The sequence below is a fragment of the Macrobrachium rosenbergii genome, chromosome 16, assembly GCF_040412425.1.
Source record: "Macrobrachium rosenbergii isolate ZJJX-2024 chromosome 16, ASM4041242v1, whole genome shotgun sequence".
Taxonomy (NCBI): domain Eukaryota; kingdom Metazoa; phylum Arthropoda; class Malacostraca; order Decapoda; family Palaemonidae; genus Macrobrachium; species Macrobrachium rosenbergii.
In genome coordinates, this window is record NC_089756.1 from 60816978 (window position 1) to 60828070 (window position 11093).

The following is an 11093-nucleotide window of genomic DNA, read 5'->3' on the forward strand; positions in this document are numbered from 1 at the left end:
GTCAGTGTGTTATAGTTTGTCCAAATGGTCTTCACACATAAAAAATAATGTTGAATTAATTAAAAAAAAATGAGGAGTAAAGGTTCCAATTTTAAACTCATTAGTTTTGACGTGAATTCTTGTTTACTGAAGTTCCCATATCAGATTTATTGGTATTTTTGCGTGGAAAACTTGATGATATTCGTTTCCCTTTTAATACTGACACAAGCATCGAACTTATTAAGCTTTGTATTGTGGACAACTATTTTACAGTAGATGGCAGGTATTTTAAACTAATATTTGGTATGGCTACGGGGAATCCCCTGTCTCCTGTACTTTCCAGTTCGTATATGGAATTTTTCGAAAGTAGAATATTGCCTAGTATATGCCTTTGTTCTGGATAAGGTATGTCGACGATATTCTAGTTCTTTGGCCATTAAATGAAGACCCTCTGGTATTCTTGGAGCGTTTAAATAGTCTTGTACCTTCCAGTACATTCAAAATAGAAGAAGAAAATAATAATTGTAGGCCTATTGCTTTTCTTGATGTATTAACAATTAAATCTAATAACTTATTGAAATTTAAGGTGTACCGCAAACCTACCCAAATTGATGGATATGTACATTATTACTCTAACCATCATTCGCCTGTTAAATAATCTGTATTGAATAATATGTTCCTTAGAGCCCTGAAAATGTGCGGCCCAGAATATTTGGACGAAGAAATTCTAACTATCTATGCTATTGGTAAAAAGTTATGTTAGCCGGTTTATTTTTTGGACAATGCATTGAGGAAGGCAAAGAAGTGTTTTTATGGTTCAACAGTTAGGAAGGAGTTTAAAACAGAATATTTTGTGCTTACTTTATTACAATGAACTTTGTCATCTCCCTAAATTACTGAGAGAATTTAACATAAACGTTGTTTTTAAATATGATAATTGTATCAGAACCTTTTTGATAAAGAACAAACCTAAAGAAAGTGACGTAGGATGTATATACTGTATTGTGTGTACAGGTTGTGATCGACTGTAACTGGGACAGACTGGGAAATCTTTTTGCACAAGGATTTCCCAGCATCGTTATAATGTACGAACTGGTAACCAATCTAGTGGCATTTTTATTCATTTGAGAGACGAAGGCCATGTAATAAACTGGACAGCTACGACAACATTGCATAATTATAGTGATATTTTAGAAAGACTAATAATAGAATCATGTTTTATTGACAAAATTAATAATATGAACCTCGGTCCTGGATTCTATAAAGTTGATAATGTTATGAAGAATGGGATATTTAAAGAACCAACAGTTAAAAGAGCCTTTTCCCTCGTAAGACAACTTAGTAATTACTCTCCATAACAGTGGGCTGTTTGATGTATTACCTAATTTGTAAATACTAGCAACTGGATAGTTGATCTTTACTCTTGTTTATGTATGCATTTTGTTTACCAGACGAATGTAATGTTACAGTACTGTACTTTTCTCCTCTCTGTTACTGTGATCAGGTCTTGAAATAAAAAGGAAAGTTCAGGGTCTACGATCTTTCCCTTCACCTCTTCCTGCTTCTTATATATATATATATATATATATATATATATATATATATATATATATATATATATATATATATATATATATATATATATATATATATATATATATATATATATATATATATATATATATATATATATATATATATATATATATATATATATATATATATATATATATATATATATATATATATATATATATATATATATATATATATATATATATATATGTATATACATATATATATATATATATATATATATATATATATATACATATATATATATATATATATATATATATATATATATATATATATATATATATACAGGTGAATTCTAAGAATTGTCGAGGCAGTCTTTTACCGCCAACCAGTATAAAGATATCCAGATGTAATCAGTTTGAACCATTGAAAACAGCAATTAGCAATATATATATACTGTATATATATATATAAATATATATGTATAAATATATATATATATATATAAATATAATATATATATATATATATATATATATATATATATATATATATATATATATATATATATATATATATAAATAGTTATACTGTATATATAATTATATATATATATATATATTTTACATATATATATATATATATATATATATATATATATATATATAGTTATATATATATATATATTATATATATATTTATATATATATATATATATATATATATATATATATATATATATATATATATATATATATATATACATATATATATTGTCAGGTTCGGTCATTTCTTTGTTGAAAGGATCTTGTTAAGGTAGTTTCCTTGTTTCTCCTGCCCTCCAGTGTTTTCGTCAGGATGGCGAGTTTACATCTGTCATGGTGTGAGTGACAATGGCAGTCAGGTTTTGGGTGGCAGACAGATCGGTGCCTTGGTGACACTCAGCCAAAAAGGCAGCAGCAGAGTGTTTTGATAGAGCAGTGGGAAGTCACTTTGTTGGGTAACAGGTGTGATGGCCCTGTTAATTTCGGCGGGAGGACGAGGACCTCTACGTCTGTGTGTTTGGACTTCTGCAGTAGCAGTGAGAGGATATTTCGATGGTTAAAGACTGTCTCGACCAGTCTGTGAATTCATCTGTATTGAGGGTGTGTTCCTGTTTTGACAGCTAATTGCTGTTTTCGATGGTTCAACCAATTACATCTGGTTATGTTTATCCTGGTTGGCGGTAAAAGACTGCCTCGACAATTCTTCGGAATTCGTCTGTATTTTTGTTTTATGCTGTTTTGGTGATATGCCACCGTTATTGTTATGCTGCCCATTTTTTATTTTCTTATTCGTTTAATTGAAAATGCTGTGGTTATTGTAATGATTGTTTATTTCATATTATCATTTAATGGCGTAGAGCAAGTGTATAGCTCTGGATATGATTTGCTGTTTGCATATATATTTTGATTTTGATGTTCATTGATTTTTTTGATGGCTGCTGCTAGGCATTTACTTTCATTTATAAATGTTTATTGTTCTGTTTGTTGACTAATGTAAATTATTTAACGATTCATTTATATGGGTTTAAATGTGGTTGTTGGTGATCATTTAGTGTCTTTTTGCCATCTAAAACCTGTACTCATTTGTAATTATGTACATTTATGTATAACAAATTAGATTTAAGGTACTTTTGGCATTTGTTTTGCACCCTCCTTCGTGGTTTGTCCCGGTCCCTCTGGCCATTCCAGTCCCATCTCTTTAATTTTGAGTAATGGAACCTGTAGAACCAAATATGGTTCGTTACAAATATATATATATATATATATATATATATATATATATATATATATATATATATATATATATATATATATATATATATATATATATATATATATATATATATATATATATATATATATATATATATATATATATATACTGTCAGGCTCGTCCAGTTGTTGGATTGTTTCTTCATAACAGCGTTGTTTCGGGGGTTTGGCTGACCTCTCGTGTTGGACGTGTAGAGATGAGGTTACGTTCGCCTTATCGTTTTCCCTGCAAGTCAGTCAGACAGTTTTGGAAGGAAGAGCGACCAGTTCTCAACAGCTTTTGGTTGAGGATGTAGCAGCAGTTGGTTTTGAAGTATCACCTTGGAGTCGCAGATGGTCTTCAAGCGGCATGTGTTGGTTGCTGGCTTAGTTATTGAGGAGGGCAGCGGAATAAGTTCAGAAAGTCGAAGGCTGACTAAACTATAGTCGCCAGTATGGAAGAATGAATTCTTCATTGGCAGCCTTATTGCTGTCGCACCTTCCTGATCGAGGTCGTCCGGTGATGGAGGATCGGAGATTGCTCGTCAATGTGTGGTGGCCGTCCTTGTGGATCTTTCGCTGTTACTCCAAAGGAAGGCAGTTTAAGTTGTAGTACACTGACAATTGTTATTGCTTTTATTTTGAAGGGCACGAATAATAATTACTGGAGGGATTTTGAGTATGTCATTGTGTTGAGCAAGAGGCTGAAGTGATTTATGATGTATTATTATTTTGAATGGCACGAGCAAGTCTTGTTGAGCAAGTATGTCTCTTATTATTATTTTTGAGTGTTACCGCTGTTATTATGCCTTAATGCCCTGTTTTGGTTATTGCCTTATTATATTGCCATTTTGTTGACTGCCGCTGTTAATTTGTTAATTATGGTTTATACCTCTTATTTTTATTGCCCTTTTGGTTATTGCCTCATTGTATTGCCATATTGTTGACTGCTGCTGTTAATTTGTTAATTATGGTTACTTCACTAAGTGTGGCTTATTCTTTATACTGAAGGTATTAATATTGAGTATTGTTTATTTTGCATGACATTGATTTTGGTAAATATTTTAATACTGAAGTGTTTATAGTAATGTACATTGTTTTGTGAAGTCGCTCTTCATTTCAGAACCTGCCTCAAAGTTGTAAATATGTAAAGATTAAATTAGGTTTAAGGCTACATTGACTATTTTCTTTTACACCTCCTTTGGTTTTTGTGGACCATCAGTCCATTCCAGTCTCAATATGATGTATGGTTTAAGAACCTGTAGTCACATTGAAAATGACCATAACAATATATGTATATATATGTGCATATATAATGCATGTATATATGTGTGTATAATAGGTGTATATATATGTATATACATACAATATATATAATATATATATAATCCGTGTGTGTGTATGTATGTATATATATACACACACATAGTTATATATATATATATATATATATATATATATATATATATATATATATATATATATATATATATATATATATATATATATATATATATATATATATATATATATATATGTGTATATGTATGTATACATATAATATATATAATATATATATACAGTACATATAATATATTTATATATATATATATATATATATATATATATATATATATATATATATATATATATATATATATATATATATATATATATATATATATATATACAAATATATATTTATATTATATATATTAAATATATATAATATATATATATATATATATATATATATATATATATATATATATATATATATATATATATATATATATATATATATATATATATATATATATATATATATATATAATATATATAATATATTATATATATATATATATATATATATATATATATATATATATATATATATATATATATATATATATATATATGTGTGTGTATATATATATATGACTTTTATCACATCACCGTGATTCATATACAATCAGTAAGCTACAAACGTCCTTTAATATCCAATTCGCTCTACCTCGGAAATAATATATTTGCATATATGTTACCGAAGGGAATTTTTAGTTGATAATAAGTTCGTCGTCCCATGGGCTCGAACCAGCGAAGGACAAGAACTCAGGTAGAGAGAATTGGATATTAAAGGACGTTTGTAGCTTACTGATTGTATATGAATCACGGTGATCTGATAAAAAGTCATAATATGGCTGCGTGCGACAAACGCATTACGCGGTCAACATGGCAGAAGTGGGTGGATATCGTCTCCAAATACAAACACCTGAGTTCGACGGGGGATTTGTACATGGGAGCCGATATCCACTCATACCTCACTTGCTGGCCGCCTGGGTTAATGCGTCCACTGTAGTCCTGAGTTCTTGTCCTTCGCTGGTTCGAGCCCACGGGACGACGAACTTATTATCAACTAAAAAATTCTCCTTCGGTAACATGTATGAAAATATATTATTTCCGAGATAGAGCGAATTGGATATTAAAGGACGTTTGTAGCTTACTGATTATATATATATATATATATATATATATATATATATATATATATATATATATATATATATATATATATATATATATATATATATATATATATATATAATATATATATATATATATATATATATATATATATATATATATATATATATATATATATATATATATATATATATATATATATATATATATATATATTATATATATATATATATATTATATACTGTATATCAGGTCACAATGGTATTCTTGTTGATTTTATAAAAAAGTTACAAAAGCTTTCGAACCCTGTCCTGGATTCATCTTCAGTCTAACTAAAATTATTGACACTAAGCAAATATGTTGGCTCCAGTTTTAAGTGTGGAACAGTGGACGACCTCAACGATGTGTTTTTCAACGGACGAGGCTACCAGCAGGACGGTCAACTATCCAACTAGGTGACTGCTTCTCCTCTTCTTATGTTCCGCGTGGCTATCTGTCCTTCTTGATCTCCTCACCTGTTGTCGTTGCTCTGCAAGTAATTCATTGTTATCGGTGACATCCTCGGAATCCCGGCTGTTATAAGGTGTCTGCGGGGTGATGTCGGGGATAACGGCAGCATCAGACGAAGGAAAGACGGAGCCTGTCCTAACATTACAACCTTTAATAAAAGTTTTGATTACATGGACGTTAACTAGCGGGTCCTCGTTAACGAACGACTTGTTTCCCTTAAATGATTCTCCTACATTTATGGCGGCGCCCTCGACTAATCTTCTTATGTTGATGTTGTTACTTTTTGTGAATGATGTTGGCTCTATTCCAGTCTGGTCTATGATCGTTATTGAATGCGTGGGTAACCATTGCACTATTTTGAGAATGTAATGAGAAAGCCCGTCTATGTTCCTCTAAACGTGTTTCCAACCCTCTACCGCTTTCTCTGAAATATTTACCTTTGCAGTCTTTACATGGTATTTCGTATACTCCTGGTACTATGGGGTTATTATGACTGTTGTTGTTTTTATTAGGTTATTTCTTATCGTGTTGGTATATTTGAAAACAATTTTAATATTATCCTGGCTATTATTTACATATTTACTTATGTGATCTATTTATGGGTTAAAGGCAAGGTTAAAAATCTATTCGGTTTTCTTCTAATGTTATTATCTCTAGGGCAATAATAAGTCTTCCGGGCACGTGAGATGGCCATTTCGATGAAGTTGTGGGGGGGGGGGTACCTAACGCTTCTGAAAGTTGCCTTAATGTGATGTATTTCGTCATTAATATATTCTGGATCACAAATCTTCAAGGCTCGTAATGCGAAATTCATTATTACATTACTTTTAATATTATTATTATGAAAAGAATAAAAGTATATATAACTATCAGATTTGGTTGGTTCCCTACAGAGTAATTTGGCGATATGGTTATCCCAAACTTTAAACCAGTTCCCAGGAAAGTTCTCTAATGCACACCCACAAAAGTAATGTAATAATGAATTTCGCATTACGAGCCTTGAAGATTTGTGATCCAGAATATATTAATGACGAAATACATCACATTAAGGAAACTTTCAGAAGCCTTAGGTACCCCCACAACTTCATCGAAATGGCCATCTCACGTGCCCGGAAGACTTATTATTGCCCTAGAGATAATAACATTAGAAGGAAACCGAATAGATTTTTAACCTTGCCTTTTAACCCATAAATAGATCACATAAGTAAATATGTAAATAATAGCCAGGATAATATTAAAATTGTTTTCAAATATACCAACACGATAAGAAATAACCTAATAAAAAACAACAACAGTCATAATAACCCCATAGTACCAGGAGTATACGAAATACCATGTAAAGACTGCAAAGGTAAATATTTCAGAGAAAGCGGTAGAGGGTTGGAAACACGTTTAGAGGAACATAGACGGGCTTTCTCATTACATTCTCAAAATAGTGCAATGGTTACCCACGCATTCAATAACGATCATAGACCAGACTGGAATAGAGCCAACATCATTCACAAAAGTAACAACGTCAACATAAGAAGATTAGTCGAGGGCGCCGCCATAAATGTAGGAGAATCATTTAAGGGAAACAAGTCGTTCGTTAACGAGGACCCGCTAGTTAACGTCCATGTAATCAAAACTTTTATTAAAGGTTGTAATGTTAGGACAGGCTCCGTCTTTCCTTCGTCTGATGCTGCCGTTATCCCTGACATCACCCCGCAGACACCTTATAACAGCCGGGATTCCGAGGATGTCACCGATAACAATGAATTACTTGCAGAGCAACGACAACAGGTGAGGAGATCAAGAAGGACAGATAGCCACGCGGAACATAAGAAGAGGAGAAGCAGTCACCTAGTTGGATAGTTGACCGTCCTGCTGGTAGCCTCGTCCGTTGAAAAACACATCGTTGAGGTCGTCCACTGTTCCACACTTAAAACTGGAGCTAACATATTTACTTATTGTGTCAATAATTTTTAGTTAGCCTGAAGATGAACCCAGGGCAGGGTTCGAAAGCTTTTGTAACTTTTTATAAAATCAACAAGAGTTCCATTCAATATTATTGTGGACCTGATATACAGCATATCCCGTTCTTGATCTAGAGGAGAAAGACCTACTTTTATATATATATATATATATATATATATATATATATATGTATATATTATTATATATATATTATATATTATATATATTATATATATATTATATTTATATATATTATATATATAGTTATATTTATATATATATATATATATATATATATATATATATATATATTATATAAACATATATATACATTATACATATATACATATATATATATATACATATATACATACACACACACACACACACACACACACACACATATATATATATATATATATATATATATATATATATATATATATATATATATATATATATATATACTATATATATATATACACGTAAACATGTCCATGTCCAGAAACGTGTTATGCTTGCGACATGGAAGCATATATTAAGAATATATAATGTGTTTTAACCATTTCGCATAGTCTTTATTCGATGTGTAGGAATGGTTCTATTACTGAATAGATTCTAGAAAAATGTTAAATGACGCTTTCCTTTGTGTATATATGTACACACACACCGTATTCGTATTTGGAGCAAATTTGATCACTTGCACAATGTAGTCTGCATTCACGCAAAAAATAACAGGACCTCATTTAAACGGGAGGGAATCTAACGGAGGTTAATGTCCATTAGATTCCTTCCCGTTTACATGAGGTCCTGTTATTCTTTGCGTGAATGCAGAGTACATTGTGCAAGTGATCAAGTTTACTCCATACATGGTGTGTGTACACAGCGTCTTTGCGTTTTTTCTAGAATTTAATAATTAATAGAACTATTCCTACAGATCGAATAAAGACTAGGCGACTTGATGGTTAAAACACATAAGATATTCTTAATATAATATATGCTTCCACGTCGCAAGCATAAACGTTCCGGCCAGGCATGTTGACGTGCGTGAACCGCATAGTATCCTGCGACCATTTAAGTGTTTTATTCAAGTTTCTTGTTCTCAGTCGGGAATTAAATGTCAGCTATTTATACCCTAATGACCAAATCAGCTGCTCCCTTCGATGTTTAGGCTTGACTACCATTACTAAATGCGTCATTCCTCGTGTTTCTTCTTATTATTTACTTCGATTTCTTAAGTATTTTACTCTGCTAACAAGTCTTACTTGACTTCTTACTCCTTCGTTCGTTCGTCTTAGATAAAACCAGCGTTTTGTTGGTAGGGGCCCGTAAAGAAAGTTCTTCGAGAGAATTATGAATATTCTTTCATGTCATTATTATTATTATTATTATTATTATTATTATTATTATTATTATTATTATTATTATTATTATTATTAATGAGTGCATTTCAACGTCAAACTTGATCTGATTTCATTTTTGTGTTGCGTAGCTGACTGAATACTTTAAATTGACGTTTGGGAAATCTTATTTGCTGCATTTCATTTCTCACTATTAAGTTGTTGACCATACAACCCTGTCCTCGCTCTTGCGGCTATAACCTTTGCGCTGCGCGTTTCCTGACTTTTCTCCGGTTTGGAATCCCTTGCGCAAGATTAGCTACACTCAGGCACAATTCCTTTTCCTCGGCATAGTTATTGTTTTATAGATTATTTCTTATCGATTAATCTGTTATTTTCATTATATTTCTGTTCCAGTGGACGTACATCTGATTGACTTTTATTACATACGTACTGTGTGCTCCGTGGTTTCTTGCTAACGAAGTTTATGTTGTTTGCTAAGTATAAAGTCCGTGCCTTTCTGCCAATTTCCTTGAGAATTTATGCAAATTATACTGGAAAATATATAGATATCGGTATCACGCATTTCCGCGTATAGTACGCACAAACAGCATCCCGGATTACTCAGTGAATGGGCTTCCCATCTGGGTCTTTTGGAGTCAGAGGCAGCCGAGACCAGAGATATCATCGATGATTCTCACTGTATTAGTCACAGGGTTTTCACAGCAGTCCACCGCTCTATCAAGAGATGATGGAGTCCAGTACGAACTGCTTTGACATTGGTCAACCAAGATTGTTATGATATTTTAGTGCTATTGATCAGAAAAGAGTTTTTTCATGCTGACCGCTTATTGTGTATAGTAGCTTTGAATTGCAGTAGGTTTATCAATGGGAGTAATTTTAGAGAACATTAATTCAAATGCAACAAGATGAAACTCAAGGAACTATCACCTGTAAATAAACGCAAATCGATGCGGTCAGTAAGTTCATTGACACTGAACAAATAGATGAGATTTTTTTGTCCACGTTAAGACTTACTTGAAAAAATTATATCACCATGGGCGGATGGATTAGCGTTAATGTACATTCAAGCATAGAAACAATAAGCTACTTAAAAATGCATGAGTGAAATCTTACCTCACATAATCAATACAAGCTCGGAAGACGAACAGATAACGCACCCTCGACTTCTCACTCACTGTGGCCGAGATTTCCGGGCAGAACGCTCACGCCAGCCGAGTGGGAGGAGGGCGGAGACTCTCCTCCTCCTCCTCCTCCTCCTCCTCCTCCTCCTTCCTCCCCTCTTCGAGGTTGAGGGAAGGAGGCAAACGATTGGCCACGCTCGCCAACAACAAGTGCGCTTGTACGAGGTTCCTGAACAGTCCAGTTTGTCGCCGCGCCATTGGTGCATTCAGATGAGATGTGAATTTTATTAGGTAATGCATATGACGTCAGCGTCAGGAAGGTCGTTTGCGAAGAGGCAACTTTG

At 32.1% G+C, this 11093-nt stretch overlaps 1 protein-coding gene across 1 annotated transcript in view; it reads right to left on the reverse strand.

The window, feature by feature from the left end:
• The window catches only part of LOC136847466 (uncharacterized), a 118261-nt gene extending 107457 nt beyond the window's left edge, over window positions 1–10804 (reverse strand). Inside the window, exon 1 of the mRNA XM_067119202.1 lies at window positions 10742–10804. The gene's annotated coding sequence lies outside the window, so the exon portion shown is untranslated. The remainder of the gene's footprint in view (window positions 1–10741) is intronic.
• Window positions 10805–11093: the final 289 nt, after the last annotated feature.